Consider the following 19945-nt stretch of genomic DNA (forward strand, 5'->3'; position numbering starts at 1 on the left):
AACTAGTCTCTCTAACCTCTTAAAAATGTACAAAACATACCGTCCACTTTTAAAATAGTTATTCTATTTTAAAAAGCGTCGAGATATCAACGCGAGCCGCTGTACGTGGAAATTAATAATCTTCGCTAACGTTTCCGTCGTATTTTCACTATAAGCGATGTTCCAGTCTGCGAAATAAAATTCTCCTTTCTCTCTGTTATGCGAATATTGTAATAGCAAAATTAAAAATAAAAGTATATTTATTGTATATACTAAAGTTGTCTCTGTGACATTTCGAAAAAAATATACAAGTCGTTCCGTTCGCTTTGGAAACATTTATTCCGTTTTAAAAGGTGATCGAATATTAATGCGAGTCATTGTATGTATTTCTAAAGCTTCTCCGCTTATTTCGGTACACATTGATTTATATTCCGCGGATAATTGTATTCGTGGGGAATAAATTAAATGAATAATGGTTGCAGAGCTGTTAGAACGTACAGCGGGCAACATTTGCGGGCCCGAAGAATGCTCGAGCATCTCGAGTGCGCTAGGTTCGCGCGATGTTATCGTGGTTCACAGAGAAGCATTATACGCACGGCGTCTCTAATGCGGTTGTACGGTTTGCGGAGGATCTATTTTCGGTATCCCCGCGTTTCCCTCGTCGGATACCGACACCCTCTTTCTGACCGACCGACCGCGCACCCACGCGAACGCGCTCACGGATCAAGAATCGCGAATCTTTCTTTTTCTTCCTCCGACCGCGCTACAGAATCTCGTTTTGCATCTCTGAACTGCGGATTCTCTGTGCTCGGGGCAGCCAGGATTGTTTGAAACCCGCTGAAAATATTCGTTGACCGACCTTGCGCTTTTTCAGCGGCGAACTTGTGCATCTTGAACTTCGTTTTTAGGAAGGAGTCGGGGCTGCGGTAGATGTTCAATACGGTTTCTTTGTGCGCGAATGCCTCCGTTTAACCTTGTGTGACCTTCAAGGTCATTGCATCGTAAACGAATGGCCGTTATATCGTGAACGAATTAGTTTTAGCGCATGTTTTAACATGAAATCGAAATATACGTAGCATTCTGTTCAAGAAATTGAAGGTTACCTCAGTTTCCCAAAAAATAATGCAGGTGAAGAAAGACACCCTTGCATCGTTCGCGAGGAAGGATATAACTTCTTCCGCTTTCATTCGTTGTCAATGTTTGCTATCTGCAAGAAATACGTGGACACCTTGCATATACAGAGTGTCCTAAAATTATTGTATTATACAAGTGAGAAATGAGGGGTTCCTGAGATCATTTGAACTTTTTCCTTGGCGAAAACGCAATCCGCGGCGAAAAACAGTGACCAATGAGAGGCGAGATCAGCTGGCGCGAAGCGGCCGAGCCAACGAGCGTAACTGGACTTCGACCGCCTCGTGCCAGCTGATCTCGCCTCTCATTGGTCACTGTTTTTCGTTAATAACTCGCAAACGAAGCCGCGGATTGCATTTTCGCTAAGGAGAAAGTTACGTCAAATGACCTCGGGAACCCCTCATCTCCCGCTTGTACAATAATTTTGGGACACCCTGTAGATGTTATATATCGTAACAAGAAACTTTTGTCGAGAGCAGTTGATTGATAATGATACTCGATTTCACGAAAATATATTCACCTACGGCCCCGTGCAACGAACTATTTGAAGAGCGCGATTTATATTCAATTTATTTCAAATATTTATGTTCAAATATTAATAACAATAATAATAGTAATAATAATTTTATTTATCAACGAGATAAACCCTTCGTCGCAGTGAAGGAATAATAACGTACCAGTGACGCAAGGACGGATAAAATACAAAAATTTGAAACTAAAAAGTAATATCTAAAAGCTCGAGAAAAGGAAGACGAATACATTAAATATAATTTGATCATGTGAGCGGGGATGAAGACGAACAGCGACTAGCATAAACGGCAGAAAGCTTGAAAGACGCATAAGAATTACAAAAGAAATCCAGTTGATCGCAGAGTCGGTTTGAGACAATAAGTAAACGATTTAGTTTGTTAAAAAATCTACATATAACGCGTCCTGTATATGATTCTGGTAGAAAAAAGACAAAAAGTAAACGGTTCAGACTATTGCAGAATCCATAATGCGTTCCTGTAAAAAAAAAAAAGGAAAATATTCGAGAGATGGAGCGAGACAGGGGTTCGGATCGGATCGAATCAAATTTATTTATAAAATTCTCGAACGCGACCGGCTTAAAATAAATAACGGCTGGAAGGCCGGCCGAGGAACGTTGTTCGCGGCCGCACGACGAAACAGATAGAAAAATAGGAATCGAGATGCGTGCATGTCCGGCAGCCACGAAGAGATTGGCGGTCCGATGACGGAGGGGTTCGTTTAATGGCAGCTGCGACGAACACGCTCGTGGATCGACTGGAAAATTTCGCTCGATAGAGAGACGAAGGCCCGATTCGAAATCCCGTCAATGGACTCGTGTGATAAGGAACACGTGGCGCTGACGTTTTTTTCTTCCCTCCCCGGATCCCTCAGGATCGGCCGTTTTCGGGTCGGCCGTGGCTAATTGAATCGCGCCCTCCGCCCGAATCGAATCGAATGAGATCGGATCGAATCGAAACGGAATCGAATTACGAACGATCCGCCTATATCGCCGTTTCCGACGGACTAACATCGCGGAAAGGGGTAAACTGGCGTCGACGGTCTCCGAGAATGGGAGAAGGAGGAGGGTAAGAAGGAAGAGGGTGGAAGAGAGAAGGTAGAAGGGAACGGCAACAAAACGGGGCTGCCGCGAAGCTGTTTAGTTTAAAGAGGGCGAAAAAGCAGCGCTACGCAAAGAATAAATACCGGCCGGCTAGGAAAAGTTTCGAGTGGCCGAGTGAGCGCTCGAGCCGCGCCAGCCACGTTCAATTGTGCCTAACCAAGTGGACCAACTTCGGCGAGGTTCCTGCAATCAAATAAACGCCGCCGTGCCGGATAAAACGTATAATTCCCGCGATCGTTCGAGAAACGTTCGGCGAAAGCGTCTCGCGCGTGTTTCCGTCGCTCGTATCGCGATCCACGAAGAAAATCGCGGAACTTTCGGGTCACGATGTTGGGCCGTCGCGAAATCTTCGGCATCCGGTCGAGCTCGCGATGCAACGTGGAACCGAAACGGCGATCGAAAAATATCAGGCCGATTTCGCATAAATATTAATGGCTCGGACACGTAGCCACCGGCCGTTGCGTATATCGCCCCGCGGTCGGATTAATATCGATTCGTTTCTATTCTCGTTAGTCACCGTCACGCGTTTCCTGTTTGCACGTTCTCCCGGAGCAAGGACGTGACACGTACGTCCGACTGAGTCACTAATAAGTGGAACTCTCTGCTTTCTGGAGAGTCGCAGGCCCGAGGTAAAACGATGAGTAACAGCTCGATACGATTCGCTGGTGTGCATCAACCTGTGTGCTTTTTTTTGGTGGCTGAAAAGTGCATCTCATCTCGAGAGAAAACAGCTTGCGTGCTCGGATTTGCAAGGGAGCTTTGACTTATGAGTTGATTGCGGATTTTGTGCATTTATCATAGAAATGGTACGGCGAAATTCCAAACAATGAAAAAATATTAAAAGAATTTAAGGACATCTATGTATTATTCCCAACTCACGGAAATTATTGAAGGAAGATAGCAATTTTTACTTGACTCGTCTTTGTTGCTGTTGATGCAGATAAGTTTTATTTTGCATAAAGATCCGCAGTATACTTATGAGAATGTTTTCAGTTGCGAAACTTGGAAGACGTGTTTCACCGACTTTTGATTTTCTCGGATTCATATTTGTCTGGTTTGAGATTCTTGGCTCGATGAAGGTTAAAACAATGCCTGAATGATGTTCTCCGATTGTTTAAATAAGTAGACGATCAATAATGCAATAATTAATAATGATGTTTCATTATCATTATTATGTTATTATAATTGAACTCGATCAATTCAGTAACAAATAAAAAAGGAATCTGATCTGTTAAAAAAATATCAGAAGAAATAATTTTTTAATGTTCTTTAACCCGATTAATTAATTTTTCACATTTCATTATTTTACACAATAACTCATCAAATATTGTAATTTATACTATGAAAACATTTTGGAAGTTTGTGTTGTGTATAGATCCGCGCCTTATCCAAACGTCGTCTACTTTTAAGTGGAGAAAAGATTTCGATGGTATTCTAGGAACTTTAATAGTAAATAAGATAAATCAATAATAATTAGCGTTAAAACAATAACGGTTTTAAGACTATATTTATGAGATACCCGGGTTAATCGGGTATTTTTGTTGCACATGCTTGTCTCGCGGGTACAGTAAATTCTCCCTAATCGACGCTCAGCTTGGAAACAAAACTAGACAATGTGGAACGGAGAGGTACGATTAATCGAGTCTTGCGACTCGTTTTTATCGTTGTTGACAATTGGTAACTACAAAAACGAGCCTCGAAGCTCGAATAATCGTACCTCCTCTTACCAAATTGTCCACTTTTGTGCACAATTTGTGCGCGAATTAGGGAGAATTTACTGTACTCGTCTACCCCGGTTCTCTAATTTGCAGACCAGAAGAAAATCAAAGTCCTCGTTGCCGACTGGTTATACCAGTGGTTCGAACCCGTGCAGGACTAACCCGGAACAACAGAAAACAAGTCCCGCGTTTACTTGGTTCAAGCGCCACCTGAACAGCTGTACGGTATTTGTGCTATTAAAGAAGAAAACTCGCGGAGATTGCCCGCGGCGGGACCTCCGGGAGTAAACACCGTAAGAGGCAATCAACCCGACCGCTCATTTGGAGTCCCCTTGAAGACGGTAAACCCATGGTCCGTCGACTTGAACTGCTCGATTGGAATTAGCTGCTATGTCGTTAACCGCGGCAAAGCCACTCGAAATTTTGATTCGGTCGGCCCGAGTCGATCCGAGTCGTGCCCTAGGACCGAAGTTGGAGAGGAGAGGAGAGCGAAGACGCCCGGGACCGGAAGCGTCGCATTCGTTGCCCGCATGGGACGGACGATTTATCTCGCAGGAAATCAAGAATGGGCATTCGCTCGCGGGTGTCCGTGAACTCGGGCCGCGGTTAACGATCCGCCGGTGTTAATTAAAAAATATAGAGGGCCGTATTTGTCAGCGGTGGAAGGGTGTTATGACATTCGTCGGACAGGACGTAGGATTTATATCCGCGCACGGTCGCCACCGCTTAACGGTTAATCGCTGACGCATCCTGTCCACGTGTGTTGCGAGGCTCTCCGACAATTTTGATAATAACTTCATTCGAATTGATCGAGGCAGGACGAGGCAGCGCGAGACGAGCAGCGCGCTGCCTCTCTTTCTCTCTCTCTCTCTCTCTCCCTCTCTCTCGCAGCGGGCGGGAGTCGCGAGACCACGATAGTGCCATTTAAGGACCACCCACCAGGCCCCATAAATTTCGCGGTAATTCACGACAATTGCTTCTCCTCTGTAATTCTATTATTTATGCCCGCGATGGCTGAGGCTGACACACTTCGTCCACCCTGCGGATGGTAGAGATATCGATCTGACTTTTCTCGGGGGCGGTCGTTCACCAATTCGAGGTACACTCGAGATATCATCGACATAGTCCGATCCTTTTCTCGCACGTGCTCTTCGCGCGGATGAGCTTCAGCGAGATTCGGAACAGAACGGTGAACGTGCCTACTATGGCCGCATTACAGGGGATGTAAGATTAGCAACGATTTTGTTACAATTGAAAAGTGTTATTGTTGAATATTTACAGTACTGTTCGATCGTTCGTTGTTCCTAGATAACGTCGCGAATTTTTAAATATTTATTTAACCATCGTACGCCGAATGCGGGGTCAATTTGACCCGTTGTGTATCGGTAAAGCGTAATATGTTTATTTGTAAGAAACATTGAAAAAATACGTTAGATGTACAGAAAACTAAATGGCAATAAAGTGTACGCGCTTCAAAATTTTCCTGTCTTTTAGATGTTCATAATATTAACAGAAAAACTATTTTTAAAGCATAGATTAATGTGGGTTCAAAAACACCCAGGGGTGGTTTCCTACGTCCTGATGGAAGATCGGCGGTCCGAGGGTTAAACAAATTACTTCGGTTTCGCGGAGTTTTGGAGGATACTGGAACAATGGGGAGAGAGAGAGAAAGAGAGAGAATTGACAAGTTGTCAGAAGCTTCTTCGTGAGACAGTTTCACGGAGATCTAGAAATTGCAACGATACAAATCGAGCAAATGGACTTTTCTGGTCGGTAATCTTCCGATTCATCTCGAACAGGGAAATGCGAGTGGCCTAAGCTATGCGCGTTCCACGTGGGTGATTGGAAGGCGAGCAGCGTGGCGTATCCCAGTCATGGGGGCACCCTTCCGCAGTCGTTACCCCGAGGACACCCCCCGTAGCTTATCGATCTGGTCTCGAGAACTAAGATCCACCGACTGTTCCAGCGGGCCGTGTCGGAGGATGAGTCACGCCTGGCCTATCGTGACACAACCATATTATTTTTATGGTGTTTTCGCGTGGCCACCATGATTCACGAGACCCGAGGCTTTTCCGGCACCCCCCGAGCTCTCTCGGCTAGCCGGCTCCCCTCTCCCTTCCCGCCCCTCCCTTTCTATTCCTCTTTCTACGAATCATCAGAAATCCCACAACGATGCCCCATATGGAATCATATAGTTCGCCGCTGCTAATTATTCCGAGCGGTTCGTGTGGTTTCGTTTAATAGGAAACATTTGTTAACACCCCGGAGACCTCGCGGTCCCGGAAGCGGACAGGGGTCGCAGCTTTCGCAGCCGTGGCCGACGATTAGTTGGCCGCTTCGTCTACGAACAAATTGTCGCGTTTCTGAAATGAAACGCTCCGTTGGGAGTATATCATAATAAATCGCGTCGCTCGACGTCGCCGAACCGACGCTTCTTATTCGATGAATTCGCCATTCTTTGTGACGTCATCGACCAATATGCTGTCATTCGTTAATATTAACGAAGTATAGTGGAGAACAACGATGTGTCGTTGAGAAAATGTTATTTTAAGAGTTTGAATAAATAACAGTTTTATTTCTTAATTCATGTTCATTTTTGAATTTTCGAATTATCAGGTTTCACGATATACATATTTGTATAATACATTAACCCAGGACGCTTAATATGTGGGTGACAGAATTATTTAGCCAGATTTGAAAATTGATTTCTACGCTAAAATCTATTATAATTTCCCGATGTCATCATAAATCACAACATCTAAGAATATTTGAAAAAGTCATCGATATCATACAAGTGTACTTCGCAATTTTAATTCAATTTAACAACGTACATTAATTGCTATGAACATTATTTTTTCTAGATATATATTTGAGGTATATTTATTTATATAATATTGTTAAACACTACATTTAGATACCCGCAAGGATAAAATATAAAAACTTTGTAAAAGAACATTATCAAAAGAAAAATACCTGTTTGAAATTCTGTGGATATTTTTTGACCACCCCTTAAACAGTTTTTGGTATCTTTCGCTGAGATAAATACAACTCTTCCGGGCGATACTAAACGAAATAAGGATACATCCAAGGGATGATCGACAACGCGATTACAGCCATAAGTTTATTTCTAATAGAATATCCAAACTATTCGTTGCATGAGAACATCTCTCCGATGATTCGTTTGCGCTGACAAATTTTTATTGCGTATGACAGCGAAACTATCCCCGCTGCTCACCGAGCTGTCCATTGTTTTCGGGAAACAAAAGCCACCGCGCGGTCCGCTAACCTTTTGCCAGAGAATTTCTATCGCAGCATCGATAATTCGTTTTAACAATTTCCTGAACTTCAAAGACAATTTAAATTCGCCGTGCGCCTACGCTTTACTCGTCACAAAGAAATGGAATTTGACTTCGATCCGTACGAACCGAATAGAGAAAATTCTCTCCGATTGTCTCCCAGTTTGTAAACAAAAATGGACAATTTGGGACGAGGAGATACGATTATTCGGGCATCGCGGATCGTATTTATTGTTGTTGGCAATCGGCGACTCTAAAAATGAGCCGCGAGACTCGAATAGTCGTGTCTCCTCTTCCCGTATTGTCCATTTTCGTTTACAAGCTGAAGGGAAATTAGGGAGAATTTTCTGTAACTTGTGATTCAATAGGAGTACAATTTACAGAATACTAAGTAATTCAATTATCTCAATTACGAATTACGGCGTGATTTAATTAAAATGACGAATTACGGTGTGATTGAATTAAGATTACGAATAACAAGTAATAAGAGCTTGAAAAGAAACCATGCGACGGTTTCAAACAGAAGGATATTGCTACTGTGTTCCCTATATACAGTTACTCTCGCAAATTAGAAAATACAAGTGAAATTAACATTTTACACATTCGCAAATAACAATTAAATTCTTTATTTAATTGAAGCATCGTTGAATGAAAAAGAAAACATGAAAATGTATCTCAGCTCTTGAATGTTGTGAGCTATAATTTGAAAAACTTTATTTCGATTACACTCCCGATTAAATGATTAGTAATCGAATTCACTGAAAAGTTTGATTACGTAATTGAATTACAATGTAACTGAATTTCAGCATAATTAAATTACGTAAATGAATTGCAATGTAATTGAAATACAATTGAATTACAATGTAATTGATTCACAATGAATTGAATTAGCACAATTGCATACTACAAACCATCGAAATAACTTTCCAATTACCGGTCACGAGGATCCCGTTTCGGTTTCTGTGAACAGAGAGAGAGAGAGAGAAAGAGAGAGAGAGAGTGAAAGGAGGAGAGAGAGAGTAAAAGAGAGAGAGAGAGAGAGAGAGAGAGAGTGAAAGGAAGAGAGAGAGAGTGAAAGAAAGAGAGAGAGAGAGAGTAAAAGAAAGAGAGAGAGAGAGAGAGAGAGTGAAAGAAAGAGAGAGAGAGAGTGAAAGAAAGAGAGAGAGAGAGAGAGTGAAAGAAAGAGAGAGAGAGAGAGAGAGAGTGAAAGAAAGAGAGAGAGAGAGAGAGAGTGAAAGAAAGAGAGAGAGAGAGAGAGAGAGAGAGAGAGAGTGAAAGAAAGAGAGAGAGAGAGAGAGAGAGAGAGAGAGAGAGAGTGAAAGAAAGAGAGAGAGAGAGCAACTTGGAAGCTAAGCGACCGAAAAACGTGACGGAATCGAGCGACGCGTGCACACGTGTCCGCCGTCGGGACCAACAAACGAACGAACCAGCGGCATTCGAGATTTATCGATGCATTAAGAACCGCGGAGCTTCTGCGACAACGACAACCTCTCGAACAAAGTGTTCGTCGGGGTTAGGTCTGCTTTATTCACCGCCGCCTCCGTGTATCGTCGCCGGTGCTGCATTCTTTATTTAAGCGCTTTCGAAATTCATACGCAGCCTGCCCGTAGTTCCGACACCGAAATTGATTTTGCCTCCGCTCCGATGTATCCTGGACCGTTCAAAACCCGGCCGTAAACCGTATTAACCTCTACGCCAGGATTTTCGGCGGAACAATCGCTGTATTAGTTAGCAAGTGTGCGCGCTCGGTGTACACCGGCGGTGATTTCTAAAGTTGCGATTCCCTGTTCGATCGCATTCTCAATTCCGTGTCACGAAATTCCTTTGTTAGGAAGCTCTGTCACACACAATTAGGTCGATCCCGTCGAATTTGTTTACGAAACGCCACGTTCTTTCGCAGGTTTAACCGAATGTGGCAACATGCTTGAATTCCAAAAAAGAACGCTACGTAAGAAGCTTCCGTTCGACGGAGGACGACTTCGACCGCTTTAAAAACCTCGCATGAGCGCGTCCCATGGGAACGCTTCGTCTCCGCTTTGTGCTTTGTCCCCGTCGAAGACCCGAATCTGAAACGAAGAGGCGTTCGCTGAAGCAGCACGCTCCAGGCTCGAATATTTCGTGTTTTGTCGATGTTATTATCGTTTTAATACTTCGACGGTATAGTTGTCGATCGACATTATTAGAATGCGATGGTTCATGCGAAATTAAAATTGTCCGAGTTAATTGTAAGGGATATAAGTTACACGGAAATGTTTCTTTTTCCTTTTAATAATCGTAATAAGTTGATAATAATGTAACATTATCCTTGAATTTCTCCAATGTCGTTTCAGTTTTGTATTCGACATACGTATTTTTTTTTGTCATAAATGCATAAACAAAGCGCATGATTCTTCGATTATGCCTTTGGAGATTGCTAGACTTGAATTCACATTTGGATAGAAATTAATTTGATTAATGATTAACGATTATAATCGTGTTCGTGATTAATAATTACGATTACTATAGATATAGTCCAACAATTATGATTAATAAATAACTTAAGTAATCGAAGCAATTATAATTGTCGCATCCTATTCAGAATTATTATTAACCGCTATAATACCAATTTTTTCAGTCAGCCATAATTAAATTAATCATTATGTTATTAATTACTACTGTGACTTGTAATCGATTACAAAAGTAGTAATAATAATAATAATAATAAATAATTTCTCTCCAATTCGCACACAGATTGCGCACAAAAATTTGTATAGCTGTTGACAATCGGTAACCATAAAAACGAGCCGCAACGCTCGAATAATCGCATCTTCTCTTCCCAAATAGTCCATTTTCGTGCACAATCTGAGCACGAATTAGGAAGAAATTATTGTAATCACAAAATAATCTATAAATATAATAATAAATATAAATAACTATATTATAATATATTATAAATAAATATAATAATAAATATAATAATATAAAATAATAATAAAAATATAATATAAATATAATAATATAATATAAATATAATAATATAATATAAATATAATATATATAATATAATAATATATAATATATATAATATAATAATAAATATAATAATAAAATAGTCCAACTCTGCTTTAACGCTAAATCTATCAAGCATTGATATTTTATTTTTCCTAAAGTTTTCGTTATAAAAGTTGCTGAAATAATGTAAAACAGTCAAGCGTTTTCCACGAAAGAGTCCCTAATGTTTGCAAAATTACAAAATAAGAAAACGGTGATATTGATCGCGGCAGATTTAGCGTTAATTGAAAAAAAGAGACGTCTAGTATTCCATGGAATTCTGTTGGGTAATTTCGCTGCCACGAAGTTTGCCCAATCTTCGGGGAAAAATAAACCACCGTGGGACGACTCCCGACGAATCCGGCTGTTTTTCTTTCGGGCAGCACTTCTTCGACCGGGGACGATATCGGTCGGAATGGTATCGCGTGACACGAATCCGTCAATCCGGACGCGCGGGTGACTCGTCTGGGTGCCGGCGAGGCTTCGCTTCGTCGCCCCGACGGCACGCTCCGCCGGAAAAATCAAGAAAATATTTGGCCGGGGTCATCGAGTAGCGTCTCTCGTTCTCCGCGGGATTGGCGTCGATCCGGGACGGACGCGAAAACCGGGGGTGAAACGCAATTCTGGCGGCAAGATAAAGTACAAATAATTTCGGGGGAGGTTTGTCGCAGGGGTTACTGCGACGGTTTATATAAAATAATCCGAGAGAGTTTTTTTGGTTTTTATATAACGAGAACTTTAATATAACTTGTAACAAAAAGGCGATGGGGGGTACAGTGTGTAAAAGGTAAAGGTAAACGAGTGACGGATGAGACAGAAAAATGGACACGTTGAGAGTCGGAGGAAAACTAGCTAACTAACGTCTCCCGGTCGAGAGGTCCTCGTATTTATTGGGGAGAGCGTATTGAAATTGGTAAGGGAAAGTCCTTGGGAAGGGCGAAGGCCTTTCCCGAAGATTTTCCGACCGGGGTGATCCAAAACCTAAGGTCCGAAGCTGTGTCCCAACGTTTTTATTGTTTTATTGCGGTGTGTACGCCTTGCGTCGGCAAAACCCGAAAAAGGCATCTGTACACCCCGCTTTTGGAGGACGTGTCTTTTTATGTCTGGTCCGCCACAGCGTCGATCCGGGACGGACGCGAAAACCGGGGGTGAAACGCAATTCTGGCGGTAAGATAAAGTACTTTGGCGGCAGTTCGAATGTGTCATGGAAAAGGAAAGGAGTGGGGAGACGTTTCGTCCGGGGCCCGCTAGAGGACTCATCAATAAGGCTATCCTAGCGGACCCTTGCCTTAGACGTAAGGGTAGGACGAAGTCTCGGTGTATATATAGGGATCGGAACGGATCGGCTACTAGCGGGAAGAGGAGCCCTCTGCTGGCGGGTCTGGAGGTAGCCGCCACAGTACAAATAATTTCGGAGGGGATTCCTGTTCGCTGGCCAGCGTGTCCCGAAAATTCGAGACGGTCCCGGGTTATGAATGTCGGGTATCTGGGTCGGCTCTCGACGCCGGGCCGTTCCTGGAAGCAGTCGGATTCACGGTAACGGTGATCGCGCGAAGGTCGTAGCTCAGAATTTCGCGTAATAGCGGCCTTGTCGAGCGACGACGGCGGTCTCCTCGTTACGAGGAGAGCTACGACGCCCGGCCAAAACTCGAAAAACGTCCTCGCGGACTTCCGTTCCGGCGCGGCACGTAACGGCGCGAAGCGTGCGACGCGATAAAAGCGTCACGCTGGATCGGCCGCGGCGATAAAGCTCCGCAAACTGATGACGCATCTCGCGCGGCGCGGCGCGGCGCGGTGCGGCGCGGCACGAACTCGCGGGAATCGCAGAATGCATTGGTAGCCAAATATAAACGTGTAAACCGTTCGGTCTGCGGGCCGTCTGGTTATTTATCCCGCTTTTCCGAGATTATCCCGGGAACCCTTGGCTGCTGACTGTTCCATTTGTTTCGCAGGACCGCGCCGCGCACATAGATTACGTTCAAACGTTGTTATGGAGTCGTGCTTACAATCCGCCAGGAAGCACCCGGCATTTTTCCGATCTTTGTGTACGTTCCTTCGGCAAACTTGTAACCCTTTTGCCAATAAATCTGTCCGTGTTTGAAAGTCCGTGTTTTCATGCTTCCCTACCAATTTTGAATCGAAAGATATTGACAATTCCGAAAGATTTAATGGATCATCCCGGATCCTTTCAGACACCGGTGTTTACGCGGTCCATTGCTCCGGTTCAGGAACTCGTACGCGTTTGCCAATTTTTCTTTAACGAAGAACAGCTGTTTAATCGATGACGAATTCACGCCGATCACGGAAATGTAATTTAGAAGTGTCGTCAAAGCCTGGTCCGATTTTGAGATATTAACAAGAAAGAAAAGAGAAATAAGGGCGCTGACTTTTGTTTGGAGTTTAGCTTATTTTTTTTGCTGACTTATATTTAATATTATCTACAATGGCGGACGTATATTTAAGATCGCTTGGAAAACGGTATAACTTTTTCTCAAACTGGACTAAATCACTTGAATTTTTTTTTAGGAGATAGAGGGATCAGTCTACTAGACAATGATTGTAATACTTTTCTTTTAAATTTTGCTATTACTTGGGATGAAAAAAAATTAACAAGCTCGTGTTCTTCAACTCTTTGATTTGACTCTATGACGAAAATTGAATAAGTTTTAAATTACATGCATGCTGAAAATTTCATCGATATTGGTTGACCTCGATAAGAGCTGTAAGAGATTAAAGAACGCAAAAATCGCAGTTTTGTTCGGAATTTTGACACTTCCAATCAATAAGTGCGAGAAATCTGCAGTTTTGAAAATCTTTTGACGCTTGCAACTTGACTTTGCATTAACCGATTTTGATGAAATCTTCAGCGTGCATATAACTTACCAAAATCTACAAAATGCATTTTTTTATTCATGTTAAACAGTGAACTGCATATTTTTATTTCGATTAAAAGTTGCGTAAAATTATTTTTCTCTTATATCTTCAAATGTGTGTGTATTACTATTTTTTGATAAACTGCTACTTCGTCAGCTTCAAAAATCAGAAACTATGTGAAAATGTTAAATTTATCTTACGCGTTATTATTATTATTTTCGTCGCATTATATGAATTCGCGTTTTACGGGAGCGCGTTATACAGGAGCCCACTGCATCACTTACGTTCTACAATTTAATTTCGCGTAATGATATAATAACTTTTGGATAGTCAGCTTTGTCATTCTCTCTTTCTCGCTTTTCCTTCCTTCTTTGTTGATCTCCAAGGTCAGACCAGGTCATGGTAGCACTTTTAACCCTCGCCGTACCACGTGCGGGTTTTTTGAACCCAGAGCTCGAGGCCTGCCTTGACCGTTTGACACTTGTGATGCTGTCTGTCGTTTCTTTATGTTAGAGCAACGACAACAAGTACACAGAAACAAATGTAGCAAATGTAATTATTATGCAAAAAAAAGTACGGTAAGATAGTAGTAATAACAATAGCAATAATAATAGTAATAATAACAACTAAATTTTAGTAAAAAATGTTGTAATAATAAATTAAAAATAATAGTAATAATAACAACTAAATTATAGTAAAAAAAAAAAGATCATTTAAATAACAATTTCAATAACAATAGTAATAATAATAATAATAATGATAACAACTAAATTATAGTAAAAAATGTTGTATAAGATCATTTAAATAACAATTTCAATAACAATAGTAATAATAATAATAATAATGATAACAACTAAATTATAGTAAAAAATGTTGTATAAGATCATTGGGTTGTATAAGACCGTTGGGTTTCGCCTGTGCGCCCAACCGGTACTCCGAGGATTAATTGACATTTTTGTGATCTTCGTAGCATATTCTTTCGATCTATTTATACAGATCTGTGCGATTTTGTTGTCAGTTAAATACTGTCCCTTGCATATAACTTGTTGCATGTTGGGTTATCCGCCGCGAATCTTTTTGTGCACCAAAGACTGTGCCTTCGTGTAGCTCTCACAATTTTTTCATTAAGAAATATTAAAAGTTGCCCAAAATGTAATCACTCTGTCGGGGAATCGTTTTCGACGGCAGAAAGGAGAGCGCATGGACGGGACGCTTTCATGCTCGGCGCAATATGTACTGCATGAATACCGGTTCGAATTTGAAAAAGGGAAAAAAATGTTTTTCAAAACTTCAATACACGTGTTTTGTCAATGGGCGTCTAGTCGCGTTACAAAAGGTATTGTTTTCCTTAAACAAATTTTGTCGACACAAAACAGACTTGTCGGTACAAGCGACAAGGTCCATCGTTGTTGGAACGAATATTAATAATTTTAAATTTGTTAAACAGCAGTATTTAAACGCCTTCTAAAACGCAAGATCTGTTCTAACCTTTTGCACTCGAAGTTATTTTAGTCTCATAAACAAGACAGTACTCCTGACCTACTGTACATATTTGAGTCGTTTATTTTGAAAGTGGCATAAGTCGCTTTGTTTTTAAGTCGATATATTTAAGGACTCGCGTTTTAACACGTTTCAAAATATGGATGCTAACTTTCGAGAAGATTTACTTGTATTTGTTATCTCAGGATACTGATATTTTTCTCAGTATAAATAATTTCGTATAAACATTACAAAATCACCACTTTTCATTACGGTAAAGTGACTTATGCCACTTTCAAAATAAACGGCTCATTTCTACTTTTGATAATTATTTTCCTGTTGTGCATATAACATTCAGCTTACTTGCGCATGCAACATTTGCACTTGGAACGATTTATTAAATATAGACAAATTTAATGATGCAAGAATTATGTTGGAGAATGATGTAGCAATTTGCAGTGGCGTCTCAGAGCCGCCGTTCGATTGCAAAGGGATAATACTGAATTAAATAGCATAAATTTTGTTTAAATGATAGAGCGACTAGTTTACCGTACAGTGGGTAAAGTACTTTTTTAATTTTGCTATTATTTGTAATAACAAAAGCAAAAGAAAAATTTCTCGATATTTAACTTTCTCATCTGATCCTGGAAAATTTTTAAAACGCGTTCTATGGATCTCAATAATTTATACGCATACAAAAAATGTCATTGAAATCGGTGTTTAAATTTTCTGTTTCTGGTTGGAATTCGTAAAAAGACTGAGATTTCTTTCTTTAATTGCGTGGGTTAGAATCACAGTGGCGTAGGTCACGTTTTCCAGATTGCGAGACGTAAGGAATTGTTTACTAACATGTGCTTTTACCGACTAAATTATATATTAATTATATTTTAGATGATTAATTATGGTAATTATTAATTTATAGTAACTTCATAATGTATTTTCTAACATTTTGGCATGTATAGATTACGCTTTAAGATGTAACTCAAAATTATCGAAAATCTCACTTACGCCACTACGATTCTAATCCGCCCAATTTTTCGTAACTCGCAACAACGTCGACCGATTTTGATGAACACAAGTTACCGTGATTCACAAACCGCATTTTTTTCTAAATTCTCGTTCCAGGTCCGAATGAAAAGATTAAAAATAAACGAGACTTTTAATTCGTTTTTTCATGCCATTCCAAGCAAAATTAAAAAATGTATTTCAGTCGTTCCACGGTGAACCGGTCCGTTTAACATTTCAAACAAAATTCAATTCATTTGGTCGAGCTACAAAAAAGGTCATTGTGCTTTCAAAGCTGTTCGAATACGTTTTGCCAGGGGTAGTATAAAAATGCGAGGGAAAAATCAATTTCGCCGGTCCTAGAAACGACGATACCACCCCCCCCCCCCCCCTCCTCAGTATACCTCTACAGAGCGCAAAAGAAAATTCCAGCAATTTTTCAAATTTCCCATCTTGTGGTCCGTCGAGGAGGGCTTCTTTGACCCTGTGTCCGGCCAGCATTAAATCATGTGCGGCGTTTTCAGCGTGTCCTGACGGAAATAGCGTTATGGCCTACGCGAGAAGAAACGTAGCGGGATGAGGGATCATAGGGAGGGACTCTTTGGAGGAGCAAAGCCAGCGGATGGAGAAGAGAGAGAGAGAGAGAAAGAGGGAGAGAGAGAGAGAGAGAGAAAGAGAAAGAGAGAGAGAAAGAGAAAGAGAAAGAGAGAGAGAGAGAGAGGTCGTGAGAACGCGAGGTTATCCTCGCTGAGGAAGAACAGTTGAGACAAAAAGAATGAGAAAAAGAGAGGGAGAGGGAGAGAGAGAGAGAGAGATGATTTGGGAAGAAAAAAGAATTACTGCGAGAGGGGAAAGTAACGGGTGGAAAAACAGGCGAGACGAGAGAGGCACCGAGAAAACCGACTAACGGTTGCACTTGGATAGAACATAGAACGGACGCGAACGAATCGGCTCGGCTCGGCTCGGCTCGGCGCGGCGAGGGGCGACAGGAAAGTGGCGAACCGGGAGGATCGCGAGGCTGCGAGCAGAGAGGAGCTCTCCTCCTTTTCTAGCGGGACAGGTGCATGCCTCTATTTTGGCGAACCCGCTGGGAAATGTTTTGTCCGACCTGGAATAAAATCGCGGCATTCCTCCGCTCCGCTTCTGTTCGGGCTCAGCCTGCTCCTTTTAGTCTGTTCGGCTCCCTGTTTAGCTCGGTAGCTCGGATAGCTAGCTGCGGGTTGCGGCTCGCGAGCAGGAGCAACCCGGCTCGCTCTCGCCTCCCTTCTTCCTTGGACAACGCTGCAATTGCATAATATTTCCTTTTGATATCTCCGCGACGCCGAGCTCGACCACGTTCCGTTTTCCCGCGCCCGACGCCAGCAATTCCGCCGCTACCCCACGGAATTCTTTTCAATTTAGGAGCCGGTCATTAGGGGATGACCGATTACCGTGTCTTGGTTTGTTCTCGGGCATAATTCATTTGTTATTCGAGCCGTTTACTTTGAAAGTGGCATAAGTCACTTTGTTTTGAAGTCGATATATTTAAGGGTTCGCGTTTCAACACGTTTACAAAATATGGATGCTAACTTTCGAGAAGATTTACTTGTGTTTGTTATCTCAGGATACTGATATTTTTCTCACTATAAATAATTTCGTATAAACGTTAAAATATCACCACTTTTCGTTACGGTAAAGGGACTTATGCTACTTTCAAAATAAACGGCTCATTTATCGAATAAGATGCGTTAAACGTTTCTTATCAAAAATAAACGAAATAGAAGAATAAAAGAGAATCCAAAGAATTAATCCTTTGCACTCGCGGCCATCTTAATTCTAAATCCAAAACAGTCTCTTCTGGTCTATACAGTGATTCTGTTTTATATGACTTACTGCATTTTATGAGCATGAAATCGAGCCTTGTGACTCGTACGACGATTACGCTTTCAACAGCTCTTTTAAATATAAACAGGTTTTAACAACAATTTTGACAACAATTTTTAACGATGCCTCAGAGTCACCGCTCGTGTGCAAAGGGTTAATATGTCTTATCCGATAAATACCCCACGATAACCGGCGTCACTACTCAATATACTCAATGATGCTTTAATCACTCGGATCATTAGCGGCGTGATACAATTGTTTACGTTCTCGGAAATCGATGATGTGACAAGCGCGGTTGCAGCAGCGGTTGCAGCAACGGTTGCTTGCAGTAATAACTAGACCGTGGATTTGTATGCAAAATAAAAAGTCTGCATCAACTGCAAGATATGAAAACTAAATAGCAAGTTCGTTCTTTGTTCGATCATTTTTTAATAGACTGAAAATAACACATCAATATTTTAAAATTCTTTTAATTTTTTTACTATTTTGTGAATTCTATCCACCCAATCTTGCTATAAATGCACAAAAACCGCAGCATTTTAACCGAAAAAGAATTTATAAATGTGCTGACAACATGTATAAATAGATCATATAAAGGAGGATGTCTAAGAAGTACTCATTATTGGGCATCTCCTGGAAATGAAAAGTCTTTGCAGGATCTTTTAAAGTGTTTCTTTGAGGAACAAAGAATTCCTTTAGCGGTTCCTTTGCCGTACTTTGATGAGCCCGACGCGTGCTGGGGATTTTCAGTAGTTTACCGTTCATTGAATTCGGAAAAAAGTTCTGTTCTTTTGCCATCGATACTTAATCGTTCAAGTAAAGGAAGACACACGGTAAATGTAAATTTTTTCTTTTTCTTCCAAGAAATTATTAGAGTCGAAGTATGTAGTTGTAATCATTGTATCTGTGACAAGAATGGTACAACAAGGGGTTAATTCTTTGCGGCACAGGATTTCAGAAAATAGAATAGACCCAAGTTGCACAGAAATTTTATTGCGTTTTAAATTAAATAAGATTGATATATTTTTATTAACAAAGGAAAGCGTAATGGAAAGTGGTGATTTTTTAATGTTTATACGAAATTATTTATACTGAGAAAAATATCAGTATCCTGAGATAACAAATACAAATAAATCTTCTCGAAAGTTAGCGTCCATATTTTTAAACGTGTTGAAACGCAAACCCTTAAATATATCGACTTAAAAACAAAGTGACTTATGCCACTTTCAAAATAAACGGCTCATATAGTCCCGACCTTGCACCAACGGAGTCTCATTTATTTCGAAGTTTACAAAAGTTTGTAAATGATAAAAATTTCAATATAATAACGATAGCCTCGAATCGTACTTGATTGAGTTTTTTTACTGATAAGGACCACAAATTTCACGAGCACGGAATCATGAAGCTACCAGAAAGCTGGCAAAAGTTCATCGAACAGAATGGAAAATATTTGACTGATTAACCCTTTGCACTCGAGTGGCGACTTTGAGGCGCCACTAAAAATTGGTATACTATATTTTTCAAAATCATTCTAAGACCATTTGACTCGTTTATATGTTTAAAAAACTGTTAAAATTGCATTGTACTTGCCAACAGGCTCAATTTCACATGTATAAATCGCAATAAATTATATCAAACAGAAGTTCTGTAGATCAGAGATCATGTTCTGGATTTCGAATTCGAATAGCTTCGACTGCAAAGGGTTAAAGCTCATTTCTTGGTATAGAAAAAATTGAGTCTTATTTCACATTGAAACACCGAAACTACTACCCTGCCAACCCGATATGCAGTTTCTTCGCGAAAGAATTTCAAAGGAACTTAAAATGAGCGCCGTTCGCACTGGAATATGTACTTCCATAAATGTCTGATCGTGGAAAGGCGGTGCTCTCGCTAGACTCCGTCTGATTATTAATTCTGGTTCGCGCGACGAGAACCGACGT

At 41.0% G+C, this 19945-nt stretch overlaps 1 long non-coding RNA gene across 1 annotated transcript; it reads left to right on the forward strand.

Moving 5' to 3' along the window:
• The first annotated feature begins 3375 nt into the window (after positions 1 to 3375).
• LOC117219247 (uncharacterized) lies at positions 3376 to 5938 on the forward strand. The gene is made up of 2 exons (XR_004489980.2): positions 3376 to 3546; positions 4552 to 5938. It is a non-coding gene; the product is annotated as an uncharacterized LOC117219247 (long non-coding RNA).
• The last annotated feature ends 14007 nt before the right edge of the window (positions 5939 to 19945 follow it).

The sequence above is a fragment of the Megalopta genalis genome, chromosome 2 (genome assembly GCF_051020955.1).
Source record: "Megalopta genalis isolate 19385.01 chromosome 2, iyMegGena1_principal, whole genome shotgun sequence".
NCBI lineage: Eukaryota > Metazoa > Arthropoda > Insecta > Hymenoptera > Halictidae > Megalopta > Megalopta genalis.